At 39.2% G+C, this 22996-nt stretch overlaps 1 protein-coding gene across 15 annotated transcripts in view; it reads right to left on the bottom strand.

Annotated features, from left to right (window-relative positions):
* Positions 1-22996, bottom strand: part of NCALD (neurocalcin delta) — a 431866-nt gene that overhangs the window by 141577 nt on the left and 267293 nt on the right. For all 15 annotated transcript variants that reach the window (XM_087864687.1, XM_087864689.1, XM_087864688.1 and 12 more), the window contains one exon: positions 20413-20493. The gene's annotated coding sequence lies outside the window, so the exon portion shown is untranslated. The remainder of the gene's footprint in view (positions 1-20412; positions 20494-22996) is intronic.

Here is a 22996-nt window from a genome sequence, read left to right as displayed (position 1 = left end):
TAATTTTGAAAGCATTTTCACATACTGTAGCCCCAATTATCTCAACTGACCTTATAAGACACATGAAGCAAGTCTACTTACTGCCTTATGGTGACTTAGGAAATACAGAGCTTTTTGCTTCAAGTCACTTGCAAAGGCAATTCTAAGCTCCAGTCTCTTTCCGAGAGGCTAACACAGTGAGTGAAAATGCATCTACTCTTCATACATGGATATCAACATCCAAGGAGAAAACAGAACTATGACCCATAAGAACCACCATGCATATTAGGTGCTGGGATGCCAGTGCTGACTAGGGTCAATGGGATTAATTATGAACACCTGTTTGGAAGACTGCACTCTTAGATGCTGATGGAAGAAAAGGAACAACCAGGAGACAGAGGGGAGCTAAGCATTTAAGGTAACAAGAAACAGCTTCTTTATAAAGATTTGACAAGAACACCCATATTATATATGACCTGATAGGATTGTTCTAATTTCCTAGAAGGACAAAGAGTACTTGTAACCTTTATGTATCTTGAACGGAGGGCTCCAAATGGAACTGTTCATGGGTTTATCATGAAGATTGGTGAGGGGGATGTAACTCAATCCCTCCCAACAACAGGTCAGACTCAAGGACTCAACATGACAGGGGCTTCCGGTTTCTCCTGTACACATGTGCATTTAAGATTATGTGCATCAAAACTCCGCACCCAGTGCTTGATTTTCCAGAATAAGAGAGATTTTGAATAATGAAAGCTCCCTTGTTCTTAATTTCATCTTTCCCAAAGAAATTTTTATCATTGTTGCCAATCAGACTTACACCAAAGAATCAACCAAATACAATAGTTTGAATTTCCCTTCCTGTTGTGTTTGTTGGGCCTTGGAGTGTGGAGGTCAAATCCCTCTTCCTCTGACTCTGTGTTTATGTGAGGACTTCTGGAGCAATATTCCTAGCCTCTCTCCTCCCTGCCTCACTGTCCTAGGGGAGAAACAATGTTTTCTTGAATCAGAACTTTGAAGATAGAGGGGTGCCTGGGTGGCACAGCGGTTAAGCGTCTGCCTTCGGCTCAGGGCGTGATCCCGGCGTTATGGGATCGAGCCCCACATCAGGCTCCTATGCTATGGGCCTGCTTCTTCCTCTCCCACTCCCCCTGCTTGTGTTCCCTCTCTCACTGGCTATCTCTATCTCTGTCAAATAAATAAATAAATAAAATCTTTAAAAAAAAAAAGAACTTTGAAGATAGGAAGCAAGCAGGCTGATAAGAAGCAGCCCTTCCTTACTTTATTTATGTATTTTTTCTCTTTGGGGTATTAACTGCCTACAGGAAGTATCTACTCCTGTATGCTCTCGGCATCTGCTTAGGGTTGCAGGGCTTATCCCTGTGGGGATCTCTCTCTCTCCCCACCATCTTCTGATGGTGATAGTGGGTGTGTATTTCTCCCCTTAAGTTTGGATTCACAGGTTCTCATCTCCAGTATCATAGATGATAGACTTACTGAATTCTGGCGAAACAGAAATTAAGATTTTCTCATCCAGTGTTATGGATTTAAATAAAATCTATATACTGATAATTGCTAAATTTATATCTCCAGCTTGGCCCCTCTCCCCTAAACTCCAGACCCATCTGTTCAAATGCCTGCTCATGCACTTTTGCATGTTTTAGTATCTTAAATACAAACTCCATAATGGAATGGATTTTTTGTGTTTTGCTCACTGCTGTATCTTGACTAACTAACACAGTGCTTGGCACATTGGAAAAGCTCAATAATTATTTGTTGAGTGACTAAATGACTGTGAAGCAGTTTCTCAGAAATTTTTGAAGTAATTTCAAACTTACAGAAGTAATTTTAAACCTTAATGATTGGAACTTTGATTTTGTTGGACTTTTAACTCTCAAGGGCAAGAGCTTTTGATTTGGGACCTTAATTCTGTTGGACTTTAACTTTGGAGTTTTAATTTGTAGACTTTTTCTCTGTGAAATTCACAATGGGAAAAAGTTTATACCAAATTGAAGGCATTGCTGTATTGTTGGCATTTCATTAATATTTATCTTATTGTCATTTAAACTTCCTGCTAAATTTCTGATGAGCCTATTGGACAATGTGGCACAATTAGGGATGGATTTTCCAGCTTTGAGTAATTTAATTAATGCATCATCTCTGAACTTAGCAGCTATATTCATTGTTCACTCATACAATATAGTGTTTATTCCTAGGGAGTCTGTGCTTATTCCTTTAAACTAGAGGGTAGTTACAAATTGGAGAGCTGAGTGGCCCTGTGTACTTTTTTTTTCTTGTACAGTGTTTAAAATAAAATAAGAACAGATTTGTAGCTTTGTCCAAAAGAATCAAAAAAATGCAACACGGGGCCCCCTTCCTCTGAGACCGTATTATTGCTGCTTCCTTTAGAAGGGGCAGACAGTCTCCATTTTACACAATCCACCTCCAGACATCCAATTATGTCACCCATCTGGCTTCTGGAGGCAAGACTGGTCCCTGCTCTGAACCTCTAGCTTTAGAGGTCTTCTTTTGGCTACACTACTCCTCATGAGTTAAGGAGTCCATGAGCCAAGGGCATGTGCCCACATCAACTTTGCACTGACCTTCTTCTAAGTCTAGACTACATTCCAGCCAAGGACCCCGGAATTTCCTGTCCAATTGGTCTGAGCCACTTCTAGGACCTGGGTGAGCCCTTGCCTGGGTTGGCCCTCCCAAGGGCAGACCAGTAGTGCTGCTGTGGTTAAGGGCAGGCAGGGCAGCTCTTTGTGTGTGTCAGGGGGTGGGTAAGAAGATGGAGCTTAAAAATGCAGGACTGGAAAGTTCACATGTATGGTTGGCCCCCCAAAGAAATCCACAGCCTAGTTCCTAGAACCTGTGAATATGTTATTTTACACGGTAAAAGGGACTTTACAGATATGAAGAGGTTAAGGATTTTAGGATGAAAAGATTATCCTGGAGTATCTGGATAGGCCCAGTAATCATCAGAGTGCTTATAAGAGGGAAGCAGGAAGATCAGAGTCTTGGATGAAGACAAGAGCTTGGAATGATGAGACTAAGGGGGCCATGAGCCAAGGAATGTAGGCAGCTTCTAGAAGCTAAAAAAGGCAAGGGAATAGAGTGTCCCCTCAGGGCCTCCAGAAGGATGAAGCCCTGTGAAGACCTTGAGTTTAGACTTCTGACCTTTGGAATGACAAGATAATAAACTGGAGTTATTTTAAGCCACTAAGTTTGTGACAACTTGTCACAACAGCTACAGGAGAATAATACAACATGCTTGCATGGGAGGCCTCTTGCGAGGGGCCAGAGATGGGAAGGGAAGAGAAAGTGAGGGACTGCCAGCTCAGGCTTCCATCTGTACTTTTGCCTCAGGCAGCATCAAATACTAATTTATAGTGATAGAGGCTCAAAAGATACTGTTTCCATGAAAGACTTAAACAATAGCTTACACATATATTTTAAGCTTTACATGTTATGTCCGTGCAGTGGACAAAATGCCAGGTATTGTTAGTGCAACAGTACTCAAGTAATCCATCCACTTACGCTAAAGTTATAAAATTATTCAGGATAGGGCTATAAGGAATAATTTCATCAAATCATGATAAACCAGATACAAAGAAGAATAACATTTTATTGGGACTTTCATGCATCTTTTTGACAAGCTTTGAACCAAATTTTCTGTATCAAATTTCTCAAATATTTACTTACGTTATTTACTGTTCCCAGGAAACAGACATCATAATATGTTATTCTACAGTTCAAAAATTAAGGAAATTAAAAACAGAAAATACACCAGGTCATCAGCATGGGCACAATGGTAATTCACCAGGAGAAAGGAGGGCTGTATTGGATGTCCTGGCCCTTTAACTCAGAGTCCTCAAACCCATATACTTAAGGAACATTTTCCCCATCATAAATGTGTTTGCTTCCGTGGCTTAGGTTTACAGAACAATGACACCTTTCCCTACTAGAAAGCAGTGTGGGAAATGAGGGTTTTGGCGGAACAAATACCTAATAAGAAAATATTTCCCCACAGTTTCTGCTTTATCTCAGGAGGTTCTCTTCAATTTTGATTTGGTTGTATATATATTTGCTACAAGTCACTTTGTTCACATAAAGTTCATAAAAAGTAAACAAACAGGAATCAAAACCACACGAAAGAATCTACTTTATTTTTTTTCCCCTGGTCCAATGATCTAAGTTTCACTTTGCTTGAATCATTCCAGGATCCAGCCAAGGTCCATAAGCTGAGCTATCAAATGCATATTAACTCACTGGCCCATACCACGTGATGAATGCTTTTCTGGAAGAGGCCAACTCACCAAGGCTGCTGCTGAGATTCACTCTGTACAAAGGTTTCACTTGGTCAAAGCCTTGACGTAGTCTTGAAAATTCTGAAAAGTCAAGGCATGTGCAAAAGTGATTTCATGTGTTCTCCCTCTCTTCCCCTCCTTGGAGGGGAAAGGCCTGCAGAAATAAGACTTTGTCCATGGGTCTGCTTCTAAAGAGAGCCAAGTATAAAATGTAGAAGAGAAAATAGGTAAAGAGGAAAGGGAACTTCAAGGTACAGTGCTCTCACAAAAAGAGAAAAAAAGGAGAAAGAAACAAGTTTTCGTAAGTTATCTAAAGAACATCTTGCAGAAATTGACCAGCAAATACAATTTCAGATGACTGTTCTCTCAAGTCTGGAAGGAAACCAAAACCTTATTATAAATATCCTAGTTGAGGTTTTAGAAGAACAGTATATGAGGCTGCATTTCATGTACTTCGAGTGCAATTTCTTGGGTTTTTCCTAATTTCATCTCAGGAAAGGGTAATCAATAGCACTCTTGGCTCAGTTTGACAGAGAGCTTCTTGTCTTGTGGCCGACTCTGCTCTGTTGAATGTATGGACCATACCCAGTCTCCTCAGAGCCTCCAAGTTCCTGTCCTCTTTTGGAAAGGGTAGAAACCATATCAGCACTCCCTTTTAGAGAGCACTATTTTTAAACAGAAAATCTGGAAAAATACAAAGCAACACAGAAATTTTTCCTGATTGGGAAAGGGACTCAGCAGCTTTTTTCCCCCCTAAGATTGATTTTATTTATTTATTTATTTATTTATTTATTTATTTATTTATTTATTTATTAAGAGAGAGCAACAGAGCAAGCACAAGCAGGGGGAGCCTCAGAAGGAGAAGCAGGCTCCCCACCAAGCAAGGAGCCCGAAGGGGGGGCTCGATCCCAGGACCCTGGGATCATGACCCGAGCCGAAAGCAGACATCCAACTGACTGAGCCACCCAGGAACCCCAGGACTCAGCAGCTTTTATAGGAGTCCAGCACAATGCATGTTGGACCCCAACACCATGCACCCCCCCAACACACATACAACAGGGCTGTGACCATCTGCAGGCACTTACTTCAGCTGTGTGCCAGGGGAGATCTTCGCAAACAGAGAGATATTTTAATCCTTTGGAATTCAGAGTTTTAAAAAAATATTTACTCTTTAAATATGACTGACCCTTGCCCCTTTGCGGATTTGAATCAATCAGATCTGTATTATGACGAAGCAAACAAAGATCCTTCCCTCTCTTTATTAAGTGTGAAAGGATTCTAGAGAAAATCTAGACTTTTCTAACTCCTTCTGTCTGATAGCATTAAATCCATTTTTCGTGCCAAAGCCATGCGTCATATGTTCAGAGCATGATCCCATAGCAGCAAGTTTACTGAGGAATACCATTTCTTGGGCCCTTCAAGCCGCCCCTCAAGTGTATTGAATCAGTTCTCACACCATGAATGAGAGTCTAGGAGACAAAAAAAAAAGGAGGATCTCTACAAAGTCTCCCACCTTTCTTTTAATGCTTTGCTTCTGTGAGCAACTGCATTTCCCTCTAGTATTCTCCACCACCACCCCCTTTGTTTTCCTGCTACTTTATCTTATTCCAGTTAATTACTTTCTCTTCAGCCCTTTCCTCTGCCATTCGCTCCCACTTTTTTAAGCCAGAAAAATACCTTTGTTTCCTCCTTACCGCTCCTTAGGGCCTCTTCCACAAAGGGAAGGCTCAGTCATTTCTGTACTTCATTCCAAACCAAAATGGAGCAAACAATCCCCAATGTCTTAGAATGGAGTCCCCAATATTTTCATTGAGACAATGGCTTTTTCTATCTTCCCAAGCTTTAAGATCACTGGGGGAGGGACACTGACAACAGTGAAATCTCCAGGGCTCTGCCCCTCACCTTCACGGAGGTGTTTCCCAAAGTGTGGAGTATATCCCACTGGTGTTACTCAAGACAATTTGAGGTAGTGCATAGTTATGGTAGATTTTGGTTGTCTGTTTGTAATGTGCATTATAAAAAATACAACTGTCATTTCAAATCTGTAACTTCACAGCTATTACTGCTTAGGGCAAATGTAAGTTCAAATATAAAAGGGAGTGTTTTAAAGAAAGATACTAAGTAAAAAATAGTATAGATGGAATGTAGATATGGTAAAAATCATGAAGCTGGGACATGATGACTAAAGCTTGGGCAACGTTGTTTAATGGAAATGATTTGAAACTAGGAAGAATGGAACATGATGTCAGCTTCTGGCCATCCCTCCTCCTTCCTTGCAAAGCCCTGAGCTTAGGGCAGAGGGTGGGAATGCAGCTGTTACCGAGGATGGGATTCACAATTTCACACCAGGGACCAAAATATGTAAGAAATGTTTCTGAATGGATAAATCAAATTCATATCCTGCTATTACCAAGGATCACATTACCATTGATTTACAATTAGAAGCACTCTGATAAAATCCTCTCAGTTTAGAAGCTAAAAAGCCCAGAGAGGTCACACGATTTGGTTAGTATCATCCCCGTGAATAGTAACAGAGCTAGAACTCAAAGCCCAAAATTTGCTCATTCTAAATCTTTCTATAAAGATGAGTCTTTCTGACACCTAAGTCTTATTTATTTTGGATTCTATCTAGCTAGATTTAAGAGAGTAGCAGGAGGTAAAACCAGAGAGGCAATATAAGGTGGCGGGGGAAACTCTATCAGGATTTGCAGGCCAGTATGACAACTTTTGGGGGGATTCAGCCAAAAGGTGGAGCTAATAGCTGTGTCTCCTTCTGGCAAAAGGGCCAGAGGAAGTGACATAAGCAGAGAACTGTCACTAGGACAGTCTGATAATATTGCTATAGAGAGAGTGCCCTTCACAGAGCCCTCTTTTAAAATGTTTTATTTGGGGGAAAAAAAAAAGAAAATATATTATCTTGGAATAATTTTAGTTTACAGAAAACTTGCAAAGGTAGTATGTATAGACAGTTCCCATATACCCCTTACCCAGCTATTGCTAACTTTTTGCACAGCCATGGTGTAGTTATCAAAACTAAGAAATTCGTATTGGTACAGCACTTTACTTGGATTTCCTCCGGTATTTTTCATTGTTTTGTTGTTCTTCTTCTAGGATACAGCCTAGGATACCATACTGCATTTGTCATGAGCTCTCCTGAGTCTCCTCCAAGTTGTGACAGCTTCTTGTCTTAAGAGTTTTTCATGACTTTGACACTTTAGAAGAGGTCAAGTATTGTGCAAACTTTCCCTCAATTTGGGTTCGTCTCATGATTAGACTGGGATCAGGGATTTGGGGAAAGAAGTGCTCTTCTCATTGCATCATATTAATGGATAAATGCTATCAGTATGACTTATCAACAGTGACATTAACCTTGATCACCTGCTTAAAGTGGTGTCTGTGAGGTTTACCCACTGAAAATTTTCTCTCTTCCTTTCCATGCTCTGTTTGTTAGAAGCATGTCATTAAGTCCAGCCTACACCCACAGAAAATTAAGCTCCACCTCCTGGATGAAGAACTATCCAAGTATCTGTGACATACATTAAAACTACCACCGTCGTTAGTAAATATTTTGAGAGAAATACATTGAGGCTATGCAAATATTCTCTTTCTCCTTAAATGTTTGCCAAATGATCTTAGGATTCGCCAGTGGATCTTGCCTGCAGCAATTATTGCTGTAATGTCCTAATGATGATTTTTTATTGCCCACATTTCTTCTACATTTATAGTTTAGAATTCATCTGTTAAAAAATATGCTCTTTCTCTTCCATTTATTTATTTAATCATTTATTTATATCACTGTGGGCTCATGAATATTTATTTTATTCTTTCAGTTATAATCTAATATTGTTATTACTTTATTTTTTGCTCAAATTGTTCCAGCTTTATTTATAGAGAACTTTGAGGTTGACTCCTGTATCCTTTTGATAAATAAGGTTTTTTTAGCACTTTCAATTTTTCTAGCATTATAAGGTTTATATATAATATAGGTATATATATATATATATATATATATATATATATATATATATATATCCACATTTATCTCGCATTTTCCCTGCCTTAGCTCTACAATCAGCCATTCCTCCATGTACCCCCTGGTTTTTTGACTGGAGAAGGGTAATTAGAAACCAAGATGTGGGAGCTGGGTGGGTTCATCTTTACTGGGGTGTCATTGCTTCTAGGCTCTCTCAATAGACAGCCAGAAAATATATGTATGTATATGAATCCATATATATACATATATCAATATTAATTTCTGTGTGTATTTGTATATATATATAAAATATGTACATATATGTTTGTATATGAGTATATATACGTGCATACATACATATATGTGTGCATATTTGTGTATATGTACATATTTTTTTTTTCAGTATAAATATAAGATTATACTGATATCCCCAGAGCTACTCTGAATCAACTGGCCTAATATTGACACCTGGTGTCAACTTAAAGTCTCCACCTTGTCTCTAAAACCCTAGATTAGCAACTGTTATGGGTTGAATTGTGTCCCCACAAAAGATACGTTGAAGTCTTAACACACAGTACCTCAGAATGACCTGATTTGAAAATGGGGTCATTGCAGGCATAATTAGTTAAGATGAGGTCATACAGGAATATCCTTAATCAAATATGACTAGAGCCCTTAGATGAAAAGGAGACGATAGAGACACACACAAAAAGACAGACAAGGGAAGACAGAAGTGGAGATTAGAGTTATAGTGCCACAAACCAAGGAACCTTGGGAGGCTACCGGAGATGAAAGAGACAAGGAAGTATTCTTCCCTAAAGACTCTGGAAGGAGCACTGTCCTACCAACACCTTGATGGCCGACTTCTAGCCTCCAGAACTGTGACAGAGTAACTTTCTGTTGTTTGAAGCCACCAGTTTGTGGTACTTAGTTATGGCAGCCCTAGGAAACTAATACAGCACTTACATGTTTGATACTATTTTCTACCCTTTATAATCTGATGACACACAAATTATCCACTTTACTCCAAAGGCTATCTCAGTTTTATCACATTTAAAACCATCTGGATCCTTCCTAGACCTCTGTCCCTGGTAGCAACGATGGCATCTTATTTTTTGTTACCTCGCTATCACCTGGGTCAGTGCCAGGTACAAGTGCTCACTAAATGTTTGCTATTTGAACACTTATAAGGCTCCTCTGTCTGTCAACCTGTTAGACTAGCCAGGAGAGTCTCCTTTCTAATACCCCCTTTTTTTTTCTTTTTGGCCTTAAGATCTGCTAGGTAAAGTTCATTCATCTGTCTTTCCTTCCTTCTTCCCTTCCTTCCTCCCTTCTTTCCTTCCTTCATTTCTTCCCTTCTCCCTTCCTCCTACTGTCCCTCCAACTAATAATCACTGGGTACATACCATGTGCATAGACTAGTTTGAGACACTAGAGGATTAACAGTGAACAAAAGAGACAAAAATTCTTGCTGTCTTGGAGGTTTACATTCTAATGAGGGAGAAAAATCTAGAATCTGAATTGCAAATTACCCATGTCTAAATGACAAATAAGTAGTGGCACAGAATGATAGACTGTACTTTGGGAATGATTCCCATGGGTTATTTGGCCAGCTGTGGTCTGGTAGCCTCCATCACCAAACCAAAGCCCCTGGCTGAACAGCTGTACTTTTCTTACTCAATTTTTAAATTATTCTCCGCTACCGAAGAAGGAGAGGGGGGCTGAGGGAGAAGGGGAGAAAACAAACTGGCCAGAAAAAAGAGTAGAAAGGAAGGAATGAGAATATTAAATCTCCTACAACGAATGTATTTTAAAGTCAACCCTTCCTGAGCTGTGTCAGGCTGAGTACCTTACCTATGTTAATGTCTTTGTTACAATTACATCATTAATTGAAAACACAACTGCATAATAATAATGGCTAGCCAGAACTGAGAGTTTGCTATGTGTCAGGAAGTGGTCTAGACACTCACCACCTTGATCCCACTTAGTCCTCACCACAATTCTACGAGACAAGTATGATAATTTTTCATTTCACAGATGAAGCGCTGGATACTCAGAGAGGTAAAATCATTTGCTCTGAATCTCCCAGTTAGTAAATGGCAGAGTCCAGACACAGACGTCATTATGTCAGACTTCAAAGTCGTGACCCTTCCTCCTGCTTTTAGGGAACCCTGCCTCCCCAACAGGCAGGCACCAGCTGGCCAGGGCTGCTACCCAGCACAGCCTTCAAACAAAATTCCTTCCATGAAAATGTTCTCAACAATGGACCCTCTTGCTGACCCTGTCCCTTTCAGCACTTCATTGTGAGGATTTTTTTTTTTTTTTGTAACTGCTCTGTCCCAGCGCTCTGTCTCCCCTGGTTACTGGGTAACAGATATCTTGGGTGATATTTGCTGGATTTCCTATGGCCATGGCCTCTTTATCTTTCCCAGCACCTCTCAGCCTTTTAATTGTCTCCTTATTATTTAAGCCAGCATGGAGCAATTTTCCAAAACATCCAATTAGCAAGTGCACAGAAGGAACTGGGTCCATAATTAATTAGTGATTCTAGGACACAACAAAGCAAAAGTAAAGCCAAGGATGTGGAAAGCACTGAAAACTGAAACTACAAGAAGATACACGCATTCCAGGACCCTTCCCCACGAGGGGCAAAGAATCGAACAATCCACTCACTAATTCAAATCCCCAAAGCCCTTCCGTACATTTTGGGATTGAACAACATCAATCACTGGGTGACAGTCCCAAGTGGAACATCTGCCCCTCCAGGATGAATGGTTGCTTCTGTTTTTTAGCAGTGAACCGATTCAGTCCCCATTGTTTTCATACGACAAGGTTGGCCCCTCTTTCCTCCCACAGTTGTTCAAGCCTCTCCAGAGACAGTATTTCCTGCATGATGGTCCCAACCCCTGGGGTTTCTTGCTCATCATCAGAACAGAGGCCATGTTAGAACACCAGGATTCAAGAGGCCAAACTAGGTTGACTGTGGCAGCCAGGAACGGGAGGACAGTAAAAGAATACGAGGATTCTCAGATGTACAGTTACTATTCCAGTTTGGTGAAGAAAGGAGGGCCTTGGTGGAAGTTTATCCAGATCAAGTTTTCCCCAGACACCAACTCATTCTCCAACACACTTGTGAAGTGTAAATGGCAACAGGGTACTAGCACTGTTATTGGTGAAAGAGTCACCTTTTCATTAGGAAGAAATAAAGATGATTTCTTTTGGGTATTTTTGGTTGCCTTTTTCTTAGGAGGATATAAGGATTATCATCTATGGTTTTTGGTTATTATGGACTCTCATTATTGCCTGAAAGGCCAGAGCCAACAAAAGAAGTCTGAAGAGCATTACGGCAAGTTCCCACATCTCACAGGGGTGACATCACTACCATCACACACTTGCCAGCAGGGAAAATTAGAAGATTTATATAGAACATTAGAGTTGTAGGAATCTTTCACTACTGTTTCTCACCTATAGCCTAATTTCCTTTTGGCTTTAGATTGAACTAATACCAGCAGTCAGGCTCATTTCTGTGCTTAAGGGAGTATACCTAAACCTACCCCACCAAGCCACGGTCTAAGCACTTTGACTACTACCATGGCAATGAATATGAGCAAGGTTAGATGAAAGGAAAATGAAAATAGCCCCTAAGACATTAATAAGACAGACTTGTTGTTACTGCCGCTGCTGCTCAAAAGAGTAAATAACTATGATGCATGTTGCTAAGCAATGTTGCATTTTCAGTCCTTAATAACTCCATTAGTAACAAAGGATGACAAACTACATTTTGAGATTGATGAGATGCTTTACCTTCCTTCTGTGAATAATCAGCCTCAGCAACCATGGCTCCTAACACAAAGCAAAAATGATTATCCTTTGTCCCCTAGCTGGGATGCATATTAGAACTCAGTGGTGTATGTCCTATTGGAAAGTCTAAGTGTTCTCTGCTAACCCCTCTCCCATGGTATTTTAAGTCTTAAATTAAAAAAAAAATACATGAATTGATAAATAAGCACACATTCTTTCCCCAAAATGCTGCTTCTCGATTATTACATATGTATATGTAAGGAGTGTTTGAAAATTGTGAATTTTAAATGTCATACCCTTAAAGATTTGTAGTACAATGATTCTACAAATATCTATCCTTCTGATTCAAAGGTAGTGCTGCTTTGGGGGATTCTGTGTGAAGGTGACCAACTCTGCCGACCAGTCCCAGATCCTGTGTTGATGACAACTACCTCTTGGTTTATAGATGCTAGAAACTTGCTCAGAATGAGCTGCCAACTAATGGCTTCTTGCCCCTTCCCCCCAGTTACCCAGAATTCCCAGTTACCCAACATTTCCCAGCTACTAAGTATTAGACAGAAATAGTCTGCAAGAAAATAACCTCTTCAGCAGGATTCTACCAATGGAATTCTGGAACTTTTCATCTCCGTAGCCAAGCAATGTTGCACAAGAGACACGACTGTCTGAAAGAGCAGAGTCTGGAGCCAGACTTTCTAAGGTAAATCTCAACTACACAATTTCCCATTGAAATGACTTTGGCAAATTAATGTCTTCCTGCCTCTATTTGCAATGATTAAGTAAGCTGATATATGCAAAGTGCTTAAAACAGTGCCTCCTTCTGGCACCTTTTGGCTCTGGAGCAGAGTTATACAAGCATTTGCAAGAATCTTCAAATACCTCCCTGGTCAAAACAAGGAAATACCTCAGTTTGTAAAGGAGGAAAAAACTGACTCCAGAAGGCAACCTTAGGATCTGTATTTGCTGCTTTTATATTTCAGAGGAAGTCACTGATCTAGAGAAGCTAGAAATTGCCAAAATTTGAATTCCTATAACACCAAACTGTTACTAATTATGGTTCTGGTCATATGCCATATGTTTCCCAGAAATAACAAATGTTCCATGGAAAAATAAGTGGCTAATAAGGGTGGGAAAAACATATAGTAAATGTTGTTTTTCTTGGCTGTTAATTTTAAAATAATGAAATATTCAATGAAAAGTATCCAACTGCAGCGACTTCTTACCACTTCAGAAAGATACTCTTGAGCTACTGAAATTTAGAAATCTATGTTCAAATAGCATCATCAAGTAATTTATTCTGAATCAATTACATTTTAAATTTTGAAAAATGTTACTCATGTCCCAGGTGTTTTTCCCAGTAGAAATTACAGTGGTAGATGTTAAATTAACTCCATGTGAGTCTCATTTTCAGAAATACAATTTAAGACTGCTGAAAACTTTCAATGTGTCCCCTTGAGTGGCATAAAAAAAAGGTTTTAAATATTTTGTTTTTGTGGGGTTTTTTTTTCTTCTAGGAATGCATTTCTCTCAAACAATTTTTCAATATTACTATTTAACAGGGTAAGTGTTTTAGACTTCTTTTACACTCCTTTTATTTTACTTAAGTGACTATGAATGCGGTGAGTTTTTGCAACTATACAGTGAAAGAAAATTAGATTATTGATCAAGTGATCTTCAATTATACAGGCCATACCGGCAGTAGGAGGAAGGGGGTATGTTTTATTTCAGTAGCTTTTACACTAAAGAGCAGTATTTTTTAAAATAAATCAGTCTGATATTCTCATTCCTTCCTATTTTCTGATATAAGTAAGGCATGATAATCCTATAGGTGCTAAAAATTGATCAAGATCTGATCCAAGCTACTCTGGAGATAGGTGTTATTATCTATAGGATGATACATCCACATGTAGTAAGTGTGCTTACTATGTGACAGGCAATGCCAGGGCTAGAATTATAATGATGAAAAAAGCAGACCGGAGCCCTGTCCTCATGAAGCTTATAGTCTGGAGCGGTGCTATTTAAAGTGTCTGTGGACCAGAGCCACCCCATGAACTATTCTTATCAGACCACAACAGGATAAGTATAGATATTGCAAGTAATTGTTTAGACATTTTTACAGTAGTTGGACATTGCTGTAACATCCAAACGTGTGATCAAGTGGACTCATCTCATTAAATGGAGTATAGATGGGGTATATGCAGAACTTGAATAGTAAGCTTCACACAGAGCAGTCTAAGTACTGGTCATAGACAAGAGGATACATATTGGCATGTGATGGATAGGAAATTAAAAAAAAAAAAAATCTAGCCCTCCCCATGGATAGTTTGAAAAGTACTAGTCTAGTGCTTTTCAAGCAAGATAGGAAAGAGAGAAAGAGGAATGGAAGGGAAGGAAGGAGGGAGGAAGAGAGGGAAAGAGAGACAGAGAGAGAGTGAGACGAAGGGAGGGGAGAGAAAGGGAGAGGGAGAGAGTAGTACAGTAGTTCCTTGTGCTACTCAGGCCATCTGGTTTATTGCTTTTCGAGAGCGATATGGGGACAGGAGCGAACGGAGGTAAGGAAGAGGAAACTGAAAAGGTGGGTTGTAGTCAGTTAGTAGAAAGCTTTAAGCACCATGAAAAAGAATTAGAACTTTATTTTTGAGACAATTGGTAGTTTTTCAATATGACTGAACATGATAGGAAATGAAAGAAAGCTCTGTTTTACTAAATAATATTGGTCTCATTTGAACTATATGCAACATTTTAAGGCAGGAGGCCCTGAGGTAAAGTAAATAATGACAGTAAAAAGGAATTTTAAAAAATAGTTCCCCTAATGGTGCCATATATTAGTCACATGTCTAAGTAAATTTATGCAATATTAAGTCTTCCCAGGCACCACAGCATAGTAAAACACCACTTTAGAAGATCTAATCATGCATGATTGAAGTGATGATTTTCAAATGCCATTTCTTAGCTTAACAGTGACAGAGAAAACGCACATTCTTCCCATTTTCAGAAACTTTTATTAAACCACAGATATTAAGGGAACATTAAACCAATATATTATTGTAATAACTTACACTAAAACGTCAAGTACCATCACAAAGGACACAAGAATGGCACTTTCTTCTCCCTGTTGTTCTTAACTTCCCATAAAACTCGAATTGCACTCATTAAATGTGCCTCACTTAAGTTTCTATGTGTCACTACAAGGCTACTGATGCTTGCACCTGAGTCGGAGTCTTTTAAAGATTCCCATAAATGTATCTTTTTAAAAAAACAGGTGAGCCACAAAGTAAGTTTTAAACTTTGAGAGTAAAATTTTATAACATTTTAACAAATAAAACAAGGCTCTCAAAGTGTGGGCACCCTCCCCCCACAGAAAAAATGTATTGCCACATTAGGATTTCACATGTTTGACTGAGTAAAAATCTAATTAATTACCCTTCTAATTCTGGTTTCATAATATTATTTTTAATTGGGATGTAAGAACCATAGAATCATAAAGATACCGTCCTGTTAAACTGAAAGCTATGCATTTAGGATTGGACATGTTTGCAATATAACCATAATACAAAGCTAGAACACAGCACAGGGACTCACTGATTATGATATCTAAAGAAGTGGTTCTCAACCAAGAGTGGGTTTGCCCCTCCCAGGAGGTATTTGGCAATGCAAGAAATGACTGTCAAGACGGCAGGATACTACTGGCACCAGAATGCTACCAAACATTCTCCACAGTGTAGGACAGCCCCTCGCGACAATGATCTGGTCCAAAATGTCAACAGTGCTGCAGTTGAGAAACCCTGTACTAAAGGATCCCACTAACATTTCCATTATTCTTCTTGGCATACATGGAAATAATCATTTTGATCCATGCAATCTGAATACTGGAAATAAAGAAGTTCCCAGAGACTGGAACAGATCATTATTATGCCTTCCTTGGCTATAATGAACTATCCTCTGATTTTCGCAAGCAAGACCTGAAGGTGACTCTCACAGGTGCCCTGGTTTAATTCCATCAATAGTGATACTTTAGATGCAGATATGGAAACGCTGTCAATCAGGAAATCTTCAAGCAGATCTTCAGAAAAGACAGGCATGACTGAAAACTCAAGGAAGGTTCCAGATATGTATGATTTTCTGAGTTGTAAGTCACTGATTATTTTAAGATGCATCATCAATTAAATAACAGCTTTGGAAATGTGGCAAAGAAATACCTTTCCTTAAATGTATACATTGATTTTAAGATGTGTATCTTTTTTAGAGATGGTAAATGTACAAAATCTATAAAGTATATTAAGTGTATAATACGACATACTAAGCTCTGTGTTAAAACAAACGGATTCTGAAATATTCTCCCTCTTGGGTCCTTCTCCATCAATGTTAGCTTCCATTGTTTTCATTGAAGTCTTTTTATTGCTCCCCTCATCCTCCACCCACCACTCCAAGAAGAGGAGGTAAGGTGCAAGGAGGGCTGTGGTATCACTAGATCCTCAGAAACCAGAATACAAATCTCACGGCTTCCCTCTCTTATGTTCCTCTCTTGGAGTTTCTCCAAAGTCTTTAACTGTGAATTAAGTACCTTGAAGAACACCCGTGCTAAGCATGGTCTTAGCGCTGCTAGAACATATTACTTTACTTAACTAAACAAAGGAATCACTACACTTAGATGCAATACAACAGATATTTGAAATTATTTTTTAAACTTCACCTAAAGACTAACCACATCACTCATGAACAAACAAAAACTTGCTGTAAAACCTATACATTTCCTTATTGGCATATGATCTGCTTGTTCCACTAGAATTTAGGATCCATGTGAACAGGGATTTTGTCTTGTGTGTATTGGCTGAATGAGTGAATGAATATCATCTCCCAAAGAGCACAGTCATTATAGAATCACAAACTCCTTTTATTTTCACACTAGTGATAGAAGACAATAGTTAGAAACTAATCATGTTCACTCATTCTCTACTAAGTCTTTCATCATCTGCCCCTGCCACCTTTCTAGCTTTCTCTCACATCGTGTCCCTCTTGGTCTCCAGCAACACTGGCCTTGGTTCAGTTCCCAGTAAGTGCTATGTTCCCTACTACCTTAGGGCCTCCCCAAAGCACTCTTCCCCATGTTCCCAACCTCTTCAGATTTCTTCAGGGAAGTCTTCCCTGATGACCACTTATCTAAGTACAGTGCCTATATGGTCTGTTTCCCATGTTTGTTTTTTTCCCATCATAGTAATGATCACATAAAATGTGTGCCATTATTTGATTACCATGTCCATCCCATCCCACACCAGTCAACTGTAGGCAGAAACCATGCCTGTCTCGTTCCCCATTAATATCGCTATCATTTAACACAGTGCCTGTCATAGAGCAAGTACTTGATACATATTTATTGGATGAATAAATGAATTGTTTCTAGGAACATTATGTTACCAAATATACAAGTCCAGGTTAGACTATATTGTTCTCCACTAGGGCTCAAATTGGTAGGTGCTTAATCAATGCTTTTTGGTTAATTGGAATCATTTATCTACTGTCATTAAACTATCTGCTCTTAAGTCTACATGACACTAAGTCTACATGTTGCAAAATTGCTAGAAATCAATTGCTCTCTTTCTATTCTTTTTTCTATATACTAATAAAAAAGCTTGGTTTATTATTTTTTTTCACTGAATTTATTGGCTATTTTGAAATTAAGAACATGACTGTGTGGAAAATGGTTGTCAGGGAATCAATTATTTGGATGGTCAGTATTTGTCTCTATCTGAAAACATCTGGAAGCATACTTTAATTATCCCCCAGATATTTGGCATCTTGTGTTCTTAGCCTCTGAGATAATCTCTCCTCATTACTGTTCTTGAATGAAAGATATTCTGTAGACACAATAGGTGTTTGTGGGTTTTTTTGATAGAGGAGAATTTATAGGACATTGAAAATAAAGAGTAGTGAGCTCCCAGGCTAAAAGGATTAAAGTAATATTTTTTTTTCAAAGAAGCTTTTTTTTATTTTTTTTTAAGATTTTATTCATTTATTCGACAGAAAGAGACAGCCAGCGAGAGAGGGAACACAAGCAGGGGGAGTGGGAGAGGAAGAAGCAGGCTCATAGTGGAGGAGCCTGATGTGGGGCTCGATCCCATAACGCCGGGATCACGCCCTGAGCCGAAGGCAGATGCTTAACCGCTGTGCCACCCAGGTGCCCCTAAAGTAATATTTTTTAAGAGGAGAAGGAAAGGGGTCTCTAGTGCAGAAAACTATAGAAAAATATAATTCCATGTAATGTCATGTAACTAAGAAGCTAGTTACAAAGGAAGCCTTGGGGAAGATACGCATTTCTTAAGGATCCAGACAAAATGACTCTAGCCTAAAGGAGCTAAAGAGAGATACCCAGGTGACAGGAAATCAGAAATAATTGTAAACCTGGAGTCTATTCACATACTTCACCTTAAAATAGTTTCTTTACATATATCTTTCCTATCTATTGCTATCAGGATCTCTGTCATTAGGTGAGAGTATCTGAAATTCTTGAACAAAATTCCAGAAAGCACAGGAAATGGGGTAGTATTTGCTAACTTCGGCCATCCATTTGGAAAGCCCCAGAGAGGAGGTTAGCCTCTGTTACAGAGGGCATCCTCATCCCTGCCCTGCCCACTCCTCTCTCAAGACAACAGTCGTTGAGCAGAAAGTGCTCCTTCACTGCTTCGAGACCTTTCCTGTCAATTTCTCAACCAAATTGTCCTCTTTTGGATTTGGAAGGTACCTTGAATCTGCAGCATGAACCCCTGCAGCTTAGCCTCTCTTTGCTCCACATAAACCAGAAATGAAGTAGAGTGTAGCTGGGGCTCACTGGGACCTGTCCCTGAGATCAAGGAAGAGAGACCTGCATGCTTGAGGGGGGACAGGGACACCAGAAGCTAATAGCAGACATATTGATTCTCTGCACTTCCATGTCAAGGGGAATGGTTCTTATATTTAATCATACTCATTCTTTCCTGTCTTTTAGGCAAGAACACACATTTTCCTATTTAGTTTGATATCAGAAAGATCCAAGGAATTAATGCAATAGCTATATTGTGTTTATGGTTGTGATAATCCTAAGTACTTCAACAAGATTATCATAAGAAGAAAGAGCCTCTAGGGCTGCAATTCTATCGTGGCCTCCAGAAGAAATGTATTGGGGTTGAGGCTCAGTTCTCAATGATATGAAGAAAAAAAAAATTAGAGTTTGCTTAGCATAACCTCAAATATTTTATTACTGTCCTATGTATCTCATTAAAAGGACTGGCCTATCAGATTTGGAATACAGACTTTTCACTTTCAGTTTCTTGTTACATCCCAATAAACCATGTTGTGCATCTAACACCTAAACCATAGAAACTTAATGGGGATAAAGAAAGTGGGATGAGAAAGAAATGAGTACGCTTAAATTTCATCTTACATCAACTTATTTCCCTTCCCTGCAACATCAGGAAAATACAAAATCAGGTTTTGTTCTTACCCACATTTATTTTATTTTTGCCATTTGTTCTTCATTTAAAACTATCTGGTCAAGTAAACATTAGATTAATATTGATGCCTTGTTTACAAACAGTCACAAAGAAGTTTCACCAGGGCCTAAGCCATATTATTACCTTGCCTACAAATCTTATCTGGCTCTCATCTGGGGCCATTAGCATATCTTGAAAAATTTCCAAGAACTTCATATACCAGTAGATTTCCCTTCCTGAAAAGCCAATTTCCTAAATATTCAATGAGATGGCTTTTGAGACCCACATCAACAAATTAGGAAAGTAATAATGTTCCTATCTTAACAGGAAATCCACTATTATGGGGCTGCTGCCCTAATTATATCATAATAGAATTTCAAAAGAATTGTTTCTGGATTAAAAAAAAAAAATCCCATCTACTTGCTGCACAATATCTTCTTCAATTTTCCAGACCAAAAGAGTAGATTTAGAAAGTAAGGAAGGGCACATACATATTGCTTTTTTTTTTTTCCAGGAAGAAAGTCAGGTTTTTACTTCTTAATCATGTCTCCTGTTTGTTTTTGTCTTTTAAAGTAAATTTCTTACATTTAAATAAGGTTTCCATTTAATCAGAGTCACCACAGAATAGATTTTTTAAAAAATGAGAATGTACCATGGTTTTCTTGTCAGTAACATACAAATTCATCAAGCGTTAAAGTGGAAATATATACCTTGTGACCAAGGTTTGATAGCAGATTAATAAGCTAGCATTTGTCATTTACCAGATAACAAACATATAAACACACAATAGCCTAACGGAGATGTAACATTTTTGCATTCTGAACCATAACTTAATAATAATCACATTTAAAACCCAGACATTCAAGAGGTTAAAAAAGGAACTCACAATATGCAGTCAGGCAGCACCTCGGATCACAGAGCCTTCCACGGTATCACGACAGATTTTATCACCAGCAGTTCTATGGCCCTGCAATTGAGATCACTCATAATTAATGAATATTTTACTTGAACATTTGACAGCTCAGTAAGCAGTTTATGTAAGGCCGTTACTTTTATTTCTTCTGTAGTTGCCTTTGCAAACAGGAAACAGGAAACACACCTACAAGAACACTGACATATCTCAGCCTAATTGGTCTTTGGCTCAAAGTACCCAGGGGCGAGTCTTGTTTTACAGGGGTGATAAGTACAGTCCCCAAAAGTATGGGACTCAGGTCCTAATATTTCACAGTTAAAAATCCTCTAGATAGATGCTATGCAGGCCATTTACTATTGGGAGAAACAGGCCTTCTTAGTAACATTCAGGCTTTATGGCCTTAATCCTGGAAGGACTATAAACCTCAGAATAAACTCATATATATATACCAATATATGTATGTATGAATATGTATTATATATATATTATACATACATACATGTATATATATACATAAATATATACTATGTTAAGTAATATATGATTTTAAAATATATACATATATAAGTAATGTACTATTTAAAAAACATATTTTTTTCCTGAACATATATGGAAACTATCATTCAGGAATCTTTTGGCTACAAATAACAGAAACCTCAATTCAAACTCATTTATTCAAATAAATAACAAAACAAGGAAATATTGTGGTTCATTGAGCTGGGGAAAACAATGTCCAGATGTAGGGCTGGTTTTGGGAAAACAGAGGTTCGCTACATCATTTGATTCTCTGCAATTCCCTGGGCACAGGTATTCTCTGCAGATTGATTTTGACCTCAGGCTGCCTCCCCTTGGTACAAAAAATATTCGCTGTAGCAGTTCAAGACTACATCTGTATCTTCCAAGAAGATAGTGTTAGCACCCTGGCAGTCCCAGGTTCTGAGGCTACTCAGATTGCCCATCACTGAAGCAGTCACTATACTTTGCTGAATCACTTCAAACTAATCAAGGCTTATCCCTGGAGGTCAGGGTAGGATCATCCCAAAGAAAAATCACACGGAAGGTCATTCAGGATACTGAGAGGAAGGGAAAAGAGACTGTCGCAGAGGAAATCAACAAATGTCCACCACAGCGTCTGACAATAATCTGAAGATAGGTATTTGAGGATGCGTATTCATGAAAACACAAGTTCTTGCACTATTTAAAGATGTCAACAAGAGAATGAGCTGAGGTTCAAGAGGTATTGATTACCCAAATCTTTACATTCAGTTGGACTTTCTGTTAACATTGGATTTGCTCTCTAAGAAAATAGGTCAGACTACTTCCACTGGGGGCCCCTGGGTGGCTCAGTCGGGTAAGCCTCTGCCTTCAGCTCAGGTGATGATCACAGGGTCCCAGAATCGAGCCCCACATCAGGCTCCCTACTCAGTGGGTGGGTCTGCTTCTCCCTCTCCCTCTGCCCCTCCTCCCTACTTGTGTCAACCTCTCCCGCTCACTCTCAAACAAATTAATTAAAAATACATCTTTTAAAAAAGGGAATATTTCCACTGTGTTTCTGAAGTACATTTTATAGTGTATGAAGACCTCTTACATTTGATCTTCCATTTTGACATCCAAACAAAGAACCCTGTGGGGAGTGGGGATGAGGGGACCGCCATTCCCAATGGAAGCTTAGAGAGTGGGGCAGACACTGCTGGTTACCTAGCCAATTCCTAGTCTACCGGTTTTTCCTTACAGAACCTCGATTTTGGGGGCGCCTGGGTGGCACAGCGGTTAAGCGTCTGCCTACGGCTCAGGGCGTGATCCCGGCGTTATGGGATCAAGCCCCACATCAGGCTCCTCCGCTAGGAGCCTGCTTCTTCCTCTTCCACTCCCCCTGCTTGTGTTCCCTCTCTCGCTGGCTGTCTCTATCTCTGTCGAATAAATAAATAAAATCTTAAGAAAAAAAAAAAAAAGAACCTTGATTTTGTTCAGGGCAGCAATTTGCCCTGTAAAGACTGCAGCTAAGGCCAAGCAAGTGGAACAGCTTGGGCCCCGGGCCATGGAAGCTGAAGTAACGACATAGGGCTCCCAGAAAAGCTCTTTAAAAGAGCTCTCCACTCGCTTATTAATCTTTGCCCTTCCTCTTCTTCATGCCTGAAACATTGATACAATGCCAGAAATAAAGACGTATCTTGCAGTCATGAAGTGACAAGCATGAAGACAAAAGCCACATGCCGTGAAGACTAAACTGAAAAAAAGGAGCCACTATACTGGGCCTGGTTTGCCTGCTCCTGGGCTGTTACATGAGAAAAAAAAAAAAAGAAGAAGAAGAAAGAAAAGAAAAAACAAAACCCTCTGTTTGGCTAAGCTACTGTAGAAGGATTCTTGTTACATGCAGCTGAACATACTTTGGATACAAGGAGGTTTCGCAACCCCATAATGACGGATCAAGGCTTAACTCTGGGTCTCTTGACTCCTTGTCCAGCGATATTTCCAATAAACGGCAGTGCCTCTCCAAAAGCAGAATCGTCCTCTGCATACCATACAAACAGGCATTTTAAATTTATGCTTTCTTTTT

This window comes from Ursus americanus, chromosome 9 (genome assembly GCF_024610735.1).
Source record: "Ursus americanus isolate L20-20 chromosome 9, mUrsAme1.1.p, whole genome shotgun sequence".
NCBI lineage: Eukaryota > Metazoa > Chordata > Mammalia > Carnivora > Ursidae > Ursus > Ursus americanus.
The sequence above is the reverse complement of the archived record's forward strand: the minus strand, read 5'-3'. Positions and strand labels throughout refer to the sequence as shown.